We start from the raw sequence: 18,733 nt of genomic DNA, 5'->3' as shown, positions 1-18,733 counted from the left end.
AATCTTTTATTTCAACTATGGAATCAGGAACGTGATTCAAGTATAACATAAGCCACTTTGTGGAAAGGACACGGAAGTTGATCCAGGTGGGATTGTGGGCAAGGTCAGCCAGGGAATATGTGGTCAGTATTGGCTTGCCATAATCATCATGGTATCATTGCCAACAGATTTTTAGGGGTGAGCACCTCCTATGGGTAGAACTCCGTGACAGCTTCTGGGAGCACTATGCTAGATGGTCATCATGAGCTTTGGGCTGGGTGTCTGCAACACACCCTAAGGGGCCAACTGGAAGCTGCAGATCATGCAAACAAGAGCCACTCTATAGTGGAGAGGCACAAACTACAAGGCAGAAAATTATAGCTTGCTCAGAAGTGTACTCTACATTTCCCTGTGGCTGCCTGTTTGTTTCTCAGTATAATTTGAGGTGTTGACTATGGACCACAAAAATCTGGGTGGTTTTTGGGTACCAAGCTGTCTTGTGAATTACCTTTCTCTCTTTCTAACTTCCTGGTTGCTAAGATTAGCAAGCGTGGTTGGGATTATAATTGTTGGATTTAAACTACAGAAAGAGGCCGGGCGCGGTGGCTCACGCCTGTAATCCTAGCTCTGGGAGGCCGAGGCGGGTGGATCGCTCGAGGTCAGGAGTTCGAGACCAGCCTGAGCAAGAGTGAGACCCCGTCTCTACTAAAAATAGAAAGAAATTATCTGGCCAACTAAAAAATATATATACAAAAAAAATTAGCCGGGCATGGTGGCTCATGCCTGTAGTCCCAGCTACTAGGGAGGCTGAGGCAGTAGGATCGCTTAAGCCCAGGAGTTTGAGGTTGCTGTGAGCTAGGCTGATGCCACGGCACTCACTCTAGCCCGGGCAACAAAGTAACACTCTGTCTCAAAAAAAAAAAATAAATAAATAAATAAATAAACTACAGAAAGAGTACTCTTTGATGAAAAATTCTCGTATTTCATAAATGTTCTCATTTGATAAAACTTTAATCTCCTTGTCAACAGGTCATAATGGACAAGTAATTTTTTATAGTGTTAATATATTGATGGTTTGTTAAAATATACTTTGTTCTGAAAGCAGAGATGCTGGGGGCATTATATCAACTCTTTAGAGGCATAACATAGATATATTGTGCCTTTAAAAATATGGGCCATGTCTATGACCAGATTGATTGCATATTAAATTATTGCCAATTCCCCTAGTTTATTAGGTAATGTTAATTATGGCTAAATTATTAACAGAAGTTAAAAGCTAATTATTGAAATTATGGTAGGATTTATTTGAATATATAAAAAGCCATTTTACCAGATTATATTTTCTTTTCTTTTCTTTTTTTTTTTTTTTTTAAGAGATGGGGTTTCACTGTGTTACCCAGGCTGATCTTGAGCTCCTGGCCTCAAGCAACCCTCCCACTTGGCCTCCCAAAGTGCTGGGATTACAGGTACTGCACTTGGCCCCATATTACTTTATTTTTTTAATTATTGTTTATTGGTACATAATATTTTACATATTTATGGGGTGCAGGTGATATTTTGTTACATGCATAGAATGTGTAATGATCAAGTCAGGTTTCTGAGATATCCATCACTTTGAGTATTTACCATTTCTATGTGTTGAGAACAATTTAAGTTCTCTCTTCTAGCTACTTTGAAATGTAAAATACATTGCTTTTAACTATAGTCACTCTGCTCTGCTGTTAAATGATAGAACTTATCTAACTATATGTTTGTACCCATTAACCTAAATCTCTTCATTCCCCACTCCCAGCCACCCCTCTTTCCCAGCCTCTAGTGTCTATCATTCTACTCTCTACCTTTATGAGATCAACTTTTTTAGCTCCCACATATGAGTGAGAATATGTGATATTTGTTTTTCTGTGCCTGGGTTATTTCACTTAATGACCTTGAGTTCAATCCGTGTTGTTGCAAATGACACGATTTCATTCTTATTTTTATGTTCAAATAGTATTCCACTATGTGTGTATACCATGATTTCTTTATCCATTCATCTGTTGATGGGCACTTAGGTTGATTCCATATCTTCACTATTGTGAATAGTGCTACAATAAACATGCGAATGTAGGTATCTCTCTGATATACTGATATCTTTTCCCTTGGATAGATACCCAGTAGTGGGATTTCTGGATTGTATGGTAGTTCTACTTTTAGTTTTTTGAGGACCCTCCATACTGCTTTCCGTATTTGTTGTACTAATTTATATTCCTACCAATAGTGTGTAAGAGTCCCCTTTCTCCACATCCTTGCCAGCATCTGTCATATTTTGTCTTTTGAGTAATAGCCATTCTAACTTGGGTAAGATGATATCTCATTGTGGTTTTGATTTGCATTTCCTTGATGATTACTGATGTTGAGCATTTTTTCATATACCTGTCAGCCATTTGTATGTATTGTTTTGAGAATTGTTTATTCATGTCCTTTTGACTACTTTTTAATGGGATTATTTGTTTTTTTAATTGTTGAGTTTCTTGTATATTCTGAATATTTGTCCATTGCAAGATAGATATATAGTCTGCAAATATTTTATCTTTCTTTCTGTAGGTTGTCTCTTCCCCCTGTTGATTGTTTCCTTTGCTGTGCAGAAGCTTTTCAGTTCCATGTAGTCTCATTTGTCTATTTATGTTTTATAATACTTCTCCATACTTTTGAAGTCTTAGCCACAAAATTTTTGCCTATAACAATGTCCTGAAGTGTTTTTTAATTTTTTTTCTAGTAATTTTATAGTTTTGGGTCTTACATTTAAGTCTTTCATCCATCTTGAGTTGATTTTTGTATATGGTGAGAGAGAGGAGTCCAGTTTAATTCCTACGCATATGGAGATCCAATTTCTCCACCACCATTTATTAAAGAGGGTGTCCTTTCCCCAATGTATGTTCTTAGTGCCTTTGTCAAAAATCAGTTGGCTGTAAATAGGTGGATTTATTTCTGGGTTCTCTATTCTGTTCCACTGGTCCTTGCATTTATTTTTATACTAATACCATGCTGTTTTGGTTACTATAGCCTTGCAATGTATTTTGAAGTCAGGTAGTGTGGTGCCTCCAGCATTATTCTTTTTGCTCAGAATTGCCTTCTTGATTTCTTTTTCAGCTATTTCATTATTGGTGTATAGAAACACTAATTTTCGTATGTTGATTTTGTATCCTGCAACTTTCCTGAATTTGTTTATCGGCTTTAAGAGTTTTTTGATAGAGTCTTTAGGTTTTACTCTGTATAAGATCATGTCATCTGCAGCAAAGGACAATGTGACTTCTTTTCAAATTTGGATGCCTTTTATTTCTTTCTCTTGACTGATTTCTCTGGCTAGGACTTCCAGTACTATGTTGAGTAAGTGTGGTAAAAGGGGGCATCCTTGTCTTCTTCTAGTTCTTAGAAGAAAAGCTTTCAACTTTTCCCCATTGAGTATGATGTTAGCTATGGCTTTGTCATATATGGCCTTTATTATTTTAAGGTATGTTCCTTTTATTCCTAGTTTGTTGAGACTTGTTATCATGAAAGAATGTTGAATTTTATCAAATGCTTTTTCTGCATCTATAAAGATGATCATATGGTTTTTTCCCTTCATTTTGTTGATGTGATGTATCATGATTATTGATTTGTGTATGCTGAACCATCCTTGTATCCCTGGCATAAACCCCACTTGATCATTGTATATTATCTTGTAAATGTTCTGTTGAATTTGGTTTGCTAGTATTTTATTGAGGATTTTGCATCTATGTTCATCAGGGATATTGGCCTGTAGTTTTCTTTTTTTGTCACGTCCTTGTCTGGTTTTGGTATCAGGGTAATGCTGGCCCTGTGGAATGAGTTAGGGAGAATTCTCTCGTATTTAATTTTTAGTAATAGTTTGAGGAGGATTTGTATTAGTTCTTCTATATAAGTTTGGTAGAATTCAGCAGTGAATACATTTGGTCTTGAGATTTTCTTCACTGGGAAACTTTTTATTACTGATTCAATCTTGCTACTCATTACTGGTCTGTTTGGGTTTTCTGTTTCTTCCTGATTAAATCTTGGTAGGTTGTATGTGTCCAGGAATTTATCCGTTTCCTCTAAGTTTCCCAGTTTGCTAGTGTATACTTGTTCATAATAGTCTCTGATGATCTTTTGTATTTCTGTGGTATCAGTTGCAATGTCTCCTTTTTCATTTCTGATCTTGTTTATTTAGGTCTTCTTGCTCCTTTTCTTGGTTAGCCTAGCTAGTGGTTTGTTACTTTTGTTTATCTTTTTGAAGAACCAACTTTTCATTTAATTGATCCTTTGTTTTTCTTAATCTCTATTTCATTTAGTTCTGCTCTGATCTTTATTATGTCTTTCCTTCTGCTAATTTGGGGTTTGCTTTTCTAGTTCCTTGAGGGGCATTATTAGATTGTCTATTTAAAATCTTTCTAATTTTTTATGTAGGTGTTTATTACTATAAACTTCCCTCTTAGTACTGCTTTTTCTGTATTCCACATATTTGGTATGTTGTATTTCCATTTTCATTTGCTTCAAGAAAGTTTTTGATTTCCATCTTAATTTCTTCATTGAGCCAGTGGTTGTTCAGGAGCATATTATTTAATTTCCATGTATTTGTATAGTTTCCGAAGTTCATCTTGGCATTGACTTCTAGTTTTATTCCATTGTGGTCTGAGAAGATACTTGATGTGATTCTGATTTTTCTAAATTTGTTGAGACTTCTTTTGTGGCCTAACATATGGTCTTTCCTGGACAATGTTCCATGAGCTGATCAGAAGAATGTGTATCTGTACTTATTAGATTTAATTTCTGTAAATGTCTGTTAGATCCATTTGATCTGAAGTCCATTTTAAATCCAATGTTTCTTTGATGATTTTCTGTCTAGATGATCAGTTTAATGCTGAAAATGGGGTGTTAAAGTCCCCCACAGTTAGTGTTTTGGAGTCTACTACTCTCCTTAGATCTAGTAATAATTGCTTTATGAACCTGGGTGTTTCAATGTTAGGTGCATATATATTTATAATTATTTCCTCTTTCTAGATTGTTCCCTTCATCATTATATAACAACCTCTTTGGTTTTTCTTTCTTTCTTTTTTTTTTTACTGTTTTTAGCTTAACGTCTGTTTTATTTGATATAATTGTATAATAGCTATTCCTGCCTGCTTTTAGTTTCCATTTATGTGGAATATCTTTTTCCATCCCTTTACTCTCAGTCTATACATGTCTTTACAGGTAAAGTATGTTTCTTTTAGGCAGCATACTTGGATCATTTTTTAAATCTACTCAGCCAAAAAGATACCTATATTTTTTAAATGGAGAATTTAATCCATTTATATTCAAGGTTATTATTGACATGTGAGTTTTTGTTCCTATCATATTGTTAATGATTTTCCGGTTGTTTTATATATTCTTTCTTTTCTCTTATTGTTTGTCATTGTGGTTTGGCAGTTATCTGTTGTGGTACCATTTGAATCCTTTCTCTTTCTCATTTATGTGTTTGCTTTGTGTGTTCTGCACTTTCATGTGTTTTCATAATGGTAAATGTCATCCTTTCATTTCCAGGTTTAGGACTCCCTTGAGCATTTGTTATGGAACTTGTCTAGTGGTGATGAATTCCCTCAGCTTTTGCTTGCCTGGGAAAGATTTTATTTCTCTTTTATTTATAAAAAATAATTTTGCTGAATATAGTATTTTTGGCTGACAGTATTTTCTTCTGGCACTTTGAATGTATCATCCTATTTCCTCTTGGCTTGTAAGGTTTCTGCTGAAAAATCCACTGTTATTCTGATGAGGCTTCCTTTATTCGTGACTAGATACTTTTCTCTTGCATCTGGTCTGTCTGTCAGTGACTTTAGACAGTTTGACTATAATGTGCCATGGAGAAACCCTTTCTGAACTGTGTCTGTCTGGGAATCCCTGGGCCTCCTGTATCTGGATGTCTAAATAGCTTGCTAGACTTAGAAATTTTTCATCTATTATTTTCTTAAGTAGGTTTTCAAACCTTTTTGTTTTCTCTTCACCTTCTGGAATACTGATAATTTGTATATTTGGTTGCTTTAAGGGGTCCTATATATCATGAAGGTTTTGTTCATTCTTTTTTATTCTTTCTAAAAATTTTTATCTGACTGGGTTATTTCAAAAAACCTGTCTTCAAGTTCTGAGATGATTTCTTCTGCTTGACCTAGTTTATTTCTGAAGCTTTCAAATATATTTTGTAGTTTATTCAATGACTTCTTCTGTCCCAGAATTTTTGTTTGGTTCTTTTTTATGGTATCTATCTCTTTGGTAAATTTCTCATTCACATCCTAAATTGTTTTTCTGATTTCTTTGTATTGTTTTTTTGGAATTCTCTTCTATCTCACTGAGCTTCTTTAGAATCAATAATTTGAATTCTTTTTCTGGGATTTCATGAATTTATTTTTGATTGGGATTGGTTGCTGTGTAGTTATTGTGTTCCTTTGGAGGTGTCATATTTCCTTGCTTTTTCTTTCTGTGTCCTTACATTGATATCTACACATCTTGTGTAATAGTTGCTTCTTCCAGTTTTTTGAATTTGCTGTTGTAGAGGAGGACTTTTTCCTGAGGATGAATCTATGGTGTTGGTTGGGTGGGGCACTTTGGCTTTGATTCTGGATCCATGCAATAATGTATCTCTGTATGATTTGTTTGGCAGCAAACAGTGTCAGTGGTATCTGAGATTTCCTTGGTGGCTTAGGGTGTAGTTATTAGTGGAAGCTGTGGCACAGTTCTGCTGGAGAGACCAGTTCTTTGTATTTCAGTGGTGGTATCTGTGGTCTGATCATGTCTGTCTTTGGGCCCCAGGGTGGTGTACACTGGCACTGGTGTTAAGGGATACAAGCAGGCTGATTCTTGGGACTCCAGGGGGCTTACTCAGATGCTGGTAGTTGCAGCCATGAGCCAGACAGGTTGGCAGGTTCTTAGGCCCCTGGGTAGCTGGTGTGATGGGAGTGATAGCAGTCACAGTGGCAGGATAACCCTCTGGGTCCCAAGCAGTGTGTTCTGGCATTGGTGCTGGCTGCAATGAGCTGGGTAGATCAGTCTCCAGGCCTGCAGGTGATGTATGTACATAGGTGACAGTTGTGGTGGTAGCAGCTGGGTGGGTAGGCCTAACTGCAATCTCCTGGGAGGAGTGTTTATGTGCCAACAGTAGTGGACTGGGCTGGGCAATCCCTGGCCTCCAGACTATCTGTTCTAGCATGGGGAGAGGGATAAAGCCAGGTGCTAGCTATTGGTAGGCAGGAGCAGGGGCAGGGCAGTCCCTAGGCCACCAGCAGAATGCTCTGCTGGGAAGCAGCAGTGGCCACCCTGCTGCCCTGACACTAGGGGTGGGGGCACATTCAGTGATAGTAGCCCATGCTGGCAGGTGGGGGGCTGCAGCGCACATGCCACTTGGACCTCAGCCCCAGCAGTACTTGGACCTCAGTCCTGGGTGTGATACCCTGTGGTCACTTGTGCCTAAGCCCTTGGATCAGCAGCTAGCTCTTCTCTTGGGCCTCAATTCCAGCACTGCTGGGTTCCAGGACGGTGTACAGTCTGTTGGGGACAGGGCTCTAAAATGACACCCTGAACTCATCTAAAACAATGGGAAAAATAAATAAATAAATAAATAAATAAATGACACCCTCTGCCCTGGGTGTGACAGACTGAAGTCGCTTATACCTAACCCCGGGGGCAGCAGATGTTTTCTCTCTTGTGCCTCAGCCCCTGCACCACTGGGCTTCGGGACGGTGCGCTGTCTGTTGCGGGCAGAGTTCTAAAATGGCACCTTGCTGTGGCTTCTAAGGTCTCGGGGAATGTGAGGGGCCCAGCACGAGCTTCTTCCCTGGGGCGGTGCCATCATACGGTCTCCCAGCAGCTCCTTATGTTAGTTCCAGGGCTCTCAAGGGTCGAGGGGCTCTCCTGTGGCTAAGATTGCAGGAGTCCACGGTGAGAAGGTGAGAATGTGGATCCCTGAGGTTCTGTCACTTTCCCTTTCCCAATATTTGGGTTCTCTCTTGGCCCCAGCCGATCCCAGCTGAGCAGGCTGCCTCACTTCCTTTTGCTTCCTTGCTTTAGATATCACCTATCACCTTTCTGTTGAATTCCAGTGTTCTCTCTTGAATGATCTATTCAAAGTGTGATTATCTACTTGCTATTTCAGTTGTTCTTAGTGGAGGAAGTGAGCACAAAATGCCCCTGGTGAACCATATCCAGATGGCTCCCACATTCTTCTATATCTTCCATATTACCTTAATAATAGCATTATATAAATGACACAAATAGACATACATTTTTTCTTCAGCTTATGCAACTAAAACAGTATTTTATATAAGAGAGCTGTATGCTGTAGTTATAGTCTTACTTGGGAGAAAAATAAACTACTGAATTGCTTTTCACTGAGATGAGGCATAGATCCAGGTTTCATTCAGCCTGAAGCTTATGCAATTTGGAGTCCCTCTTCAAGAAAAAAGAATACCCAAATAGTCAACTTTTCCAAATTTATCAAAAGATGTGACCTTTACCTTAGTAAGGCCTCCTTGCAGGGCTCAAGAAGAAGCAAGTTAGGGTTTCTGAGGCTTCGTCTGTATCGTCTTCACAGATTGTGGAAATTTCTGAAAATGCTCCAGTTTCTCAAATTAATGAAAAATCTCTCTGGGTTTGATCCTTGGAGATGGGCAATATTACAAATAATCAATTACCTGCACAAGATGATGAATTTTCTGTTACTGACAGTGTTCCCTTACTAGGTTTTATTTGTTGAAGTATGGTAATTTAAAATCTAGTATTTTGCACTTTTCAAAACAAATAGCTATAATTACAATTATCTACTTTCATGAGATATGAGAAATGGAAGGAAAGGATTATACATATCTGAAAGCATTTTTTCTCTCAGTATAGATTTTTCTTCTGGAGATTTAATGAGTAAGAACATGGTATCTTACTTGTATGTACATACTTTCTTGAGGAATGTTACATACAAATATTAGGTTTAACTGGTGGTTGAAAATGAAAATCAAGAGTAAAGCAAGGAAACCAAACTTAGAATAACTGAGAAATACAATTTTTTATGCCTTGCTTAGGTCCTCATTTTCAATAAGAAAATTACTATTAGAAAATTTACTATAGGTAGGAAATATAATCTCTACAGATAATTCTAGAAGAAACTTTTTTTCTAGACTTTGCAAAATAAGAAAGGAATTTCCTTAATTTTGTATTTTAACTACAGGGCATTGGTCTTGAATTTTTTTCCTGTCTCAGGCACATAATTTTAATAGCCTAATGTTTGGCAATGTTTTCCCCACTGCTTGTTTCTTAGGATAAAGAATGAAATAATTAAATGACCAAAAGAGGGAAGAAAGAGAGGTTCAGAATGAGGAGTCTGGAAATGAGGAATGAAGGAAATTGGAGAAGGAAGATAATAGGAGTTTGTGGAATAATAAATTTGTCTGGCCCACCTCATCATCCTTTCAAACTGTATTTGGAGCATTGACGCTGGGAGAGAGGGGCCTCCTGTTTGGATAAAATGATTTGGCACACCCAGATGATGCAGGCAGGATTCAGGGATTTGCTTAGTCTGTCCAGTCTGGGCAATAGGGTGGTCACTGTATCTGTTAGGTGGGCTTAATGGATTCAGCTGCCTCCCCTGGATAATGCATAAACAATGTTTGCAACCTCAGAACATTAAAAACAATAAGAGGGGATGGAGAATGATGGCACCCATAGTAAATAATTCAGCAAAAAATTAAATTTAATGCACACCTCACCTTTTTCACCAAGGATTTGAGGCAGTTCACCAGATACGTATATAAAAAATATATACAGGCCGGGCGCGGTGGCTCACGCCTGTAATCCTAGCTCTGGGAGGCCGAGGCGGGTGGATCGCTCGAGGTCAGGAGTTCGAGACCAGCCTGAGCAAGAGTGAGACCCCCGTCTCTACTAAAAATAGAAAGAAATTATCTGGCCAACTAAAAATATATATACAAAAAAAAAAATTAGCCGGGCATGGTGGCTCATGCCTGTAGTCCCAGCTACTCGGGAGGCTGAGGCAGTAGGATCGCTTAAGCCCAGGAGTCTGAGGTTGCTGTGAGCTAGGCTGATGCCACGGCACTCACTCTAGCCCGGGCAAGAAAGTGAGACTCTGTCTCAAAAAAAAAAAAAAAAAAAAATATATACAAAATTTTTAAAGAGCATGGCCATGGAAAATAGAATAGAAGGTTAAGGCCAGGCGCGGTGGCTCATGCCTATAATCCTAGCACTCTGGGAGGCCAAGGCGGGAGGATTGCTTGAGGTCAGGAGTTTGAGACCATCCTGAGCAAATGTGAGACCCTGTCTTTACTAAAAATAGAAAAATTAGTCGGCTGTGGTGGTGCATGCCTGTAGTCCCAGCTACTCAGGAGACTAAGGCAGAAGGATTCCTTGGGCCCAGGAATTTGAGGTTGCTGTGAGCTAGGCTGATGCCACTGCACTCTAGACCAGGTGGCAAAGTGAGACTGTCTCAAAAAAAAAAAAAAAAAAGGGAATAGAAGGTTAATAGTCAAGGTGGTGGTGGTATTGTGTGCAAATAGAACACATACATCCCATCGGAGGGCCATCCAGACACTATAATATAATGAATTTGTCTCAGAAACCAAATTTGTTACAGAAACCAAAGTAAAAAGAAAACTATGGTTATTTTTAAATTTTAATTAATCATGAGAGAAAAAAGTACTTGTTTCTTCTGGGAAGCAATGATGTTCCTGCTGTCAGTTTCAAAAGGAATTTCTGAAGCGAATATTCACAGTAAACAATATAACGAATTTATGAGCTGTTTCTTATATCGTCAATTGACAAAGGCCAGCTGAATTTTCAAAAGGCTACTGAGTCTCTGAAAACAGCTCTGCAGGGAGTAATCCATACTATGGAATGAACCACATACAGTTTACTAAACAGTTAACCAAAACATAAATATGAAAACAACAAACTAAAAAGAATATATACTACTAGTACAATCCTGGCACTTCTAATTCCTTCTCAATATGGTGTTGGTACAGTTCGCCAAGAGAAATGTTATTGCCCTCGTTCTGAATCAAGTTTCCTTTTCTCTTTGTACTTGTTCTTTGTAAACATTATGTATTATAGTTGAATAACTGTAGAGCATTTATTTCTAACTGCTCTGGTGTAGATTCTAAAGGATATTTATTTGCTGCATCTCATTTTCTATAGCTATTTTCTGTCTTTGGATCACAGATCCTTAGTTCCTTTTTGAGATGGTTACTTGTAGAATAGAAAAATGGCAACGTGATTTCAGTAAGGTTAATAGACTCCTGTGATACCTTAATAGACAAAACAGAGGAACATGATTTGGGTGGCTTATTTGTAGGCAAGAATTTAGGCCATCATTCTGGAGCAAAGACTCTGTGGTGTGCTGTGAGGATTGGTTCAGGTATAGGAAATGCAGAAGGAAGGGTGGATGGAGTAGATGAACTCAGTTTTGGACACGTCTGTGGGAATTTTGGATTGAAATGTCCTTTATCAGTTGAATACATTGAATTGGGACAGAGAGAGAAGGAGGGAGGATGGGGAAGAAGAAAGAAAGGGGGAGGGGAAGGGGGAGAGGCAGAAGGAGATACCTAGCTATATAACAAACATTTATTAAATACTAACCAACTATGTACCGTGTGATGCCTAAGTATTAGTTACCATCCTCTGAGTGGAGGTTCTTGGTGATCCTCGGGAAAAGAATTTCAGGACATACCACGTAAGCAGCAGCTTTTTATTGATAGAAAGCAAGAATGTGCTCTCAAGAGAGAGAGTAGGTGAGCTCAAAAAGAGCAGCTGCACCAGGACGATCTGCTTTTTGGTCTTTTGAAGTCTTAATAATTGATGGGAGGAATATTCAAGACTAAGGGGTTGGCTTTTACTAAGAATTTGGATAGTAATTCCTAAAATTGGGTTCCCTCCCATTTTCATACTTAATATGTTTGTTTTGGAACTGTCATGGCAATTTAAAGGCTGGAGAAATTTTAAAACCACAATGCAAATGCTACAATATTTAGCAAAAGTTCATGTAAGATAGCAGAGGTAGCTGACAAGCCCATTGAAGCCAGTTCTTGCCTGCAGTTATCAGCCCCTCTAGATAGCTTTTGCTTGAAGGTCGTTTACTTTAGCACCTGCACCCACTCTGCAAGGCCCTGCATTCAGTCTCAGCCCTGTCTCCTAATCTCCTACTCTAACATAAGCACTTTACATGTTGTAACTCATGTAAGGATTATCTCATTATGGTTTCCATTTTATAGATGAGGAACTGAGATATGAGCCGGTGAACCACTTTTCCCAAGGCTACACAGCTGGTTGAGTGGTAAGAACTGAGTTGTGAACCCTGTTTGAAGATATAGATTTGGGCATTATCAGTAATTAAGCAATAGATAACATCATAGGCATGGCTGAGTTGCTCAGGTTGCCTATAAGAACTGAGGGACATCAATTTCTAGAGGATCTATATGTTGACTTTAGATGTCCAGGAAAGTAAAAGCCACATTTCTGGTCTATGTGCATTTTCTGGAGACTATGTTTATAGCTTTGAGCTCCCAAAGTTTTGAAAGTATCACGTAGAGTGACTAAATATGAGGAGCATGGCAGAAACCTTGGGAGGAAGTTTCACGAAAGTGGAAGCAATCAGTAATGTGCAGCGTACATCCAAGGGCCAAGGCAAGCAGCAAGGCCCTGGAGCATCAGGAGGAACATTGCAAAGGAAGGATGGGTGAGAAAGCAGATTGTAGAGGATGGTTGTGGACCCAGAAACCTATAATGCAGTCTATTCTATTATGGAAGCTTGACCATGAAGGAAAGGAGAAAGAAAGGGTTGTGGGTAGTTAAATAGGGAACCAGGATGAAGAGAAGAGTTTTAGTCTTTTCAGTGAGAAAGATTTGAGTGTATTTTAAATGTTGAGTGGCAAATAGAGAAAGAAAAATTGAAGATACAAAAAAGGGGGCAATATTTGGTGCAAGGTCTTGGAGGATACAGGAACAGATGGACTCCTAAGCACAGGTGAATAGAACATCTTGGATAGAACTGGGGTTCTGCTTTGAGATGGAGGAGTGAAGTGACAATGAATGTACAAATACCTAGTAGGTAGAGGAGAAAACTCTAGCTTTTCATCATGAGAAAATAGAGGCCCAGATAAGCTAAGTGATTGGGGCAGGGTCTCCCAGCCAATTTGTAGCAGTTCTGGAACTAGAACCCACTGTGTTTTCCATGATCATGTCCTCTCCCAGTGAAAAACTCTCTTTCCTTGTCATCTAAGACACTAGGCTATTCTGGATCTTCTCAGACTTCTTTGAGCAACCCTTTTCTATTCCTTTTTCTGCATCTTCCCTCGTCCCCATTTAATTATATTCTGGTTCCCCCTGTAGCGTGGTATAGTTGAACAGTTAGGGATCTTCAAACCCTGACTGTAACGCTTCCTAACTTTGTGATCATGGGCAAGGTCCTTAACTTTACTGAGCCTCTCGGTTACCTACTCTATAAAGTGGGTACAGTAAAACCGAACTTCAATTACATGAGGATTAAGTGAGATAACATGCACAAAATGCCTAGCACAGTCCCCTGGCACGTAAGAGATGCTCAGAAATACAACTTCCCATCTATTCTCTCTCCCTTGGTGATCCCTGGAGACTCAGGTTCCTTGCCACTGTGCAATTTTAAGAAAGTCAATCTTTCTATTTCCTTATCTCAAAAATGGAGACAATCCTACTTGTCACACAACATTGTCCTGAAAATGAAGACAATCGTATGGAAGTACCCAGGAGAGTGGTTAAGAAATCTTTGTTGAATCTAAGTCTCATCTACTTCCTGAGCTTCACTTATGACCTCCATAAATATGTCTCTCAAGCACATTCTCTATCCTGTTCCTCATACTTGAGTATGATGCTCTTATTTCCAATGGTCTGTTGGATATCTCTACCAGATCTTCTGCCAGGTGGTATAATTATTTTATCTCATTATATTCACAACTCATCTATGCTCTCTTCCACATCTTAGATAGTTAGCAAGCCCCTTCGCCTGACTCCCGCTTTCTCTAGTGGCAGCCACTTCTTCTCTTTCTTCTCATTGTACTGGTTGTTTTCTACATACTGTCTCTCCCCTGTCCCCCTCAATATGTCAAGCTTGAGAAGGCAGCATTCCTCAGTTTCCCTTGTCAGCTGGCTTTTGATTGAAAGTCCTTGTTAACAAAGAAGGAAAGCGCCTTCTGCTAGAGAACAGAGTCATGGTTCTATTGGAAGCTAAGACTGCCCTCTTGGTTATTTGGGGCTCCCTTAGCCACTGTATGTATTGGCAGATTACTTAGGGGAAATTTTGCTGTTGTAGGTAGCAGAGGAAAGGAGTTGTGATTATCGGCTTTGGCCCCATGACTAATTATAAAGGTGGGCATATAACTTACACTAATTGATTTTTTTAATCTTTCCACTTTCCTGCTACCCTATGTGAAGTACTGAAGGTAGTTAGCATCACAATTTAGGTCCTGCTCAGAACATGACTGAACTGACATTGCCTTGTGGCTGACAGTAACTTAGGATATTTCCCAGATGTTGGGTGTCTAAGTTTCTTTTTCTGAGGGAAGAGAAAGAATAGATGCTAAGAGGCAAAATGTGTGGACTGTTCTGGTTAATTCTATTTTTGTCTCTGCCCCCCTCTCCCCACCACATCTATTCTCTGCTCTGGTCTACCCGAGGAGGCTGATCCCAGGGGATTACATCATCCAGCCACCAGTGGAAGGGCCCGGCAGGAGATAGAAAGGTGGGAGGTGAGAGGCTGTGATATTTCCTCCCCTCTCCCTTCATGCTCAAAGTGCTCCTTTTCCCAGACTTGGGTGACACTTTCTTCCCCTGGGCCCTTTCTCCAGGCGAGGTTCTGTGGGGAGCAGACTGTGATACTGGGCCTGTGGGAGGTTTGCTGGGGAGTGTTCTTAGGATGACCCCTGGGGCGAGGGAGTGTTCAGGGAACCAGGACTGGGCAGAGTGGGCTGGGATGGCTGTGCAATTAGTTGTTCCAACTTGGGGCAAATGAGCTGGACTCATTTGTTTTAGAGAAGGGAGTCTTGCTATGTTGCCCAGGCTGGAGTACAATGGCTATTCACAGGTGGGATCATAGTGCACTACAGTCTCAAACTCCTGGACTCAAGTGATCATTCTGCCTCAGCCTCCCAAGTAGCTGGGACAACAGGCCTGCACCACCACCTCCCATGAGCTGGACCTCTATATGTTCACATAGACCATTGCATGAGGCCAACCCCTGGGGAAGGGGACATGCCTTTGGGTGAGGAAGTTCTAGTCGAGAACACCCTTAAAGGATTTGGCTGAGACTTGTTGGCCTTAGCACTCCCAGCTGCTAGTGGATGAGTGTTCCAGCCTTTAGGGGAATCTAGGGGTGCTCCCTTGTACCCCATCAACCCAAGGGGTGGCAAAGGTGTCCTGGTATTGCCAGTTCCTGGGTACCTCAGAAGTTTTGTTTTTTGTGTCTTCAATAAATTCTCTTAATTGAGTCATCTGAATTGATTTGTTTCCTTTCAGGGCCCTGACTCATATAGATAATTAAAAAATTATATAAATATAGAAATACAAATTCTCATGTGTTCAAGAAGAAGTTCAGTATTCTGTAATAGGAAGGCTTGATCTAGTGTGGGAAGTGAGGGCATGTTTTGTCAAGGAAGTGACATTTGAACCAAAATCTGAAAAGCCAACTTAAAGAAGAGAGAGAGGAGGAGGAAGAATGAAGAAAACACCGAGTTGGTCTGGCCAGCACCACACGGCTGGGTGGGGGTGGGGGGGGGACGGTGCAGTCGAGGAGGGGTGGAGGCAGGAAACTGGGCTTGTGGGCCTCATTAAGGATAATCCTAAAGGTAATGCAAAAGCTTTGCAGGTTTTGAGCTGGGAGGGACACAGTCAGATTGGCATTTTAAGATCTCTCTGGCTAATCAAAGACCAGTGTTATTTTTAATTGGGTGGAAAATTACCACTTGCCCATTCGTGTCTATTAAAACTAGAAAAGTCTCTTTTTGGTTTATTGGTCTCCAGCCTGGCTGGCCAGAGGTTTCTACCACTTGGCTAATTCTGCATATAAACCGCAGTATTTCATGGGCAGAAGAATGTTACATGCTACACCCTACAGGGCCTGTTGCATCTTTTTGACATCATGATAATTTGTTGCTTTTTCCCCTATCGTGGGGAAGATAACACTAAAAAAAATGTATCAACCATTAGACTTTTAATACAGGAACAATTTGCACTATATATTAAGAAATTGGGAATATATACTGTCTGTACTTTACTTTCCACTTGTTTTTGGAGTGTTTATACACACACACACTCCAAAATCTGTGTGTATATGTGTGTGTGTGTGTGTGTGTGTGTGTGTGTGTGTGTGTATAAACTTCTACAACTTTGGTTTTGGAATTGATTTAACAGGATTTCCCTTTATTCTCTCTTCAGGTGTTAATGGAAACTGGGGATGGGGAGTGCTGTCAGGCTCTTACACACATATGTGGCTCAGGCCCCCAGAGCTCCTTTCTTCTCTCTCAGGTCTTGATGGCTATTGAGCAGAGATGAAGTCAGTCATGGGGCAGAGCCCAACCACGGACTTCAGTAAGTGGCATTAAATTCTTCTTGGAATAAGTTGGTGTGATATTTTTTTCTTTTCTATCTTACATGATGGAATGTTAAATGGGAAGTTGTGACTGATGCACCAAGAAATGATAGATAACAGATACCAAAATCAATTATGAAGACTGCGATGTGGAAATTTCAAAGTAAATGATTAGTTGAGGACTGGTGAGATGCTCACTCACAGAGGGTACAAAAGAGTCAAGTCACTGAAGATTGAGGAGGGCTTTTTTTGAAAAAAATGTTTTTTTTATTTCAATAGATTTAGGGGGTACAAGTGTTTTATCACATGAATGAGGAGGGCTCTTCAAGGAGGATTTGTTTGGACAGGGCTGCACTGAGTCCCACCCTCTCCCCCGCAATGGGTGGGGACACTGGCAGCTGACCCCAAGCTGAGTGAGGGCTTCACCAGGCCTCTCAGAGAGCTTGGGGGATGCACCTGGCCAACAGCAGACAGATGCCCCACTCCCACCTGAGGAAGGCACAACATCCTGTGCCAGCAGAGGGGACGGCTGTGGCTGGGAGGTCACTGTCCTGTCTCCCAACCATGAGCTTTTTAAAGGTGTGTGAGTCTCAGAGACCCTGTGTGGAATCCACAGTAGGGTGGTTGGCCCGAGGACATTTTAAAAGTGATTCTTCCTAAAAGGTCTCAGTGAAGGGTTGATAGGGCCCCAATGGTGAGAGTGTGTGTGGAGAGGATGGAAGGAAAATGAAAGTTGGGGTAAAATAAGCAGTCAGTGAAAATTCATTGCCTGTGTGTCAGGAAGTGTGGCCCAACACTTCCAGTGAAGGAACATGAAAGTGTTCATGAAAGAGTCAGCTTCAAATGCCTACCAAGCCCAGAGGGTGTGATGCCATTTCACCAGAGTGTGAGTCCAGGACACACTCCTTGTCCCCCTCCACTCCTTCCCTTTACTGTGGCTAGAAAGCTGGCTGGGGGAGAGGGGTGGGGTAGGAACAAAGCTCCCTGACCGTACATCTGCCCACAGAAGGCCCCTGCTGGGGAAGGGGGCAGTACTTAAATTACTGAATTGAGAGCAGTATGATTTCTATTACCAGACAGATAAGAAAAAGTTTATGGGACTGCTTGAGTTGTCATTCAGTGGAAGAGGAAGAACTATCCTCACTAAACAAATTCTTCAAGGGGACAGCAGGAGACTAGAAATTAAGTTGCTTTTATGGATACACCCACGAATCCTGTTTATTCCATGTTCTGGTTATGTATAGAGTTTAAATTCCGCACCTAGAGCAGTGAAATCATTTTTATCACAAATTCGTATTTCCCCAGGATCACAAATTTACAAAAATACCCTGGCTCTCCTTAGTTCATATGGTTAAACCATATTTCTTTTCAAGCCAAGAAGATAGTCTAAAGGATGAGAAGAATGAATAAAGAAAAATGCAAAACCACAACAGTTGTTAAAGCAACTAGTAAGGAAATGTAATATACTAGGCAGACGAGACTGGACAAGGAAGAGGAGACAAGCCTGGAGGAGGAATAGAAGAGACCAGATGAGAAAGAGGAGACTAGAGTGGACGAGGAAGAGGACATTTGCTGTTAAAAGAATACCACAGTGAGGCATTCTATATTTTTGCCAATATATCTTAGGGTTAGATTCCTATAAATGGGTTCAGTGGGCTAATTCACTGTGTAATTTTGCTGATGCTGACAACTTGCAAATAAACCTCCATACCTTTAATATTTTTTTCTTCAAACTTAATAAATGTGTACCTACCCTGTTCTCCATAGCTTCATTAACAAAATACTTTGTGTTATTGTCACAATACCATTTAAGGTCTTTTCTTTATATAAATATTTAAAGTATGGAGTTCTTTTTAATTTTTGGAAAGTATGTTTTCCAATTCTGATGTCCTTAAGTGTGAGAACTAATACAGTAGAAAAATAATATTTTGCAAAAGTCTTTTAGATATTAGGTTTTTTTCTGAGATTTCATAGTCTTTCAAAAACCTAGAGAACAATTTTTAATGGCTTACTTTTATTACATCTTTATATATCACATCTTTATAATAAGTTAGTGTATTCTCTTCTTATGTTTTATAATTTTAAATAATTTCTGTTAAAATTTGTTAGTATAAAAGCGGAATAGGGTATTTTGGAAAT

General features: G+C 39.9%; 1 long non-coding RNA gene across 1 annotated transcript; it reads left to right on the top strand.

The window, feature by feature from the left end:
* Positions 1–1,407: 1,407 nt before the first annotated feature.
* LOC123632249 lies at positions 1,408–18,342 on the top strand. Its single transcript, XR_006733311.1, has 3 exons — positions 1,408–1,445; positions 16,441–16,593; positions 17,900–18,342. It is a non-coding gene; the product is annotated as an uncharacterized LOC123632249 (long non-coding RNA).
* The last annotated feature ends 391 nt before the right edge of the window (positions 18,343–18,733 follow it).

The sequence above is a fragment of the Lemur catta genome, chromosome 2, assembly GCF_020740605.2.
Source record: "Lemur catta isolate mLemCat1 chromosome 2, mLemCat1.pri, whole genome shotgun sequence".
NCBI lineage: Eukaryota > Metazoa > Chordata > Mammalia > Primates > Lemuridae > Lemur > Lemur catta.
This window is presented reverse-complemented; position numbering and strand designations above follow the sequence as displayed.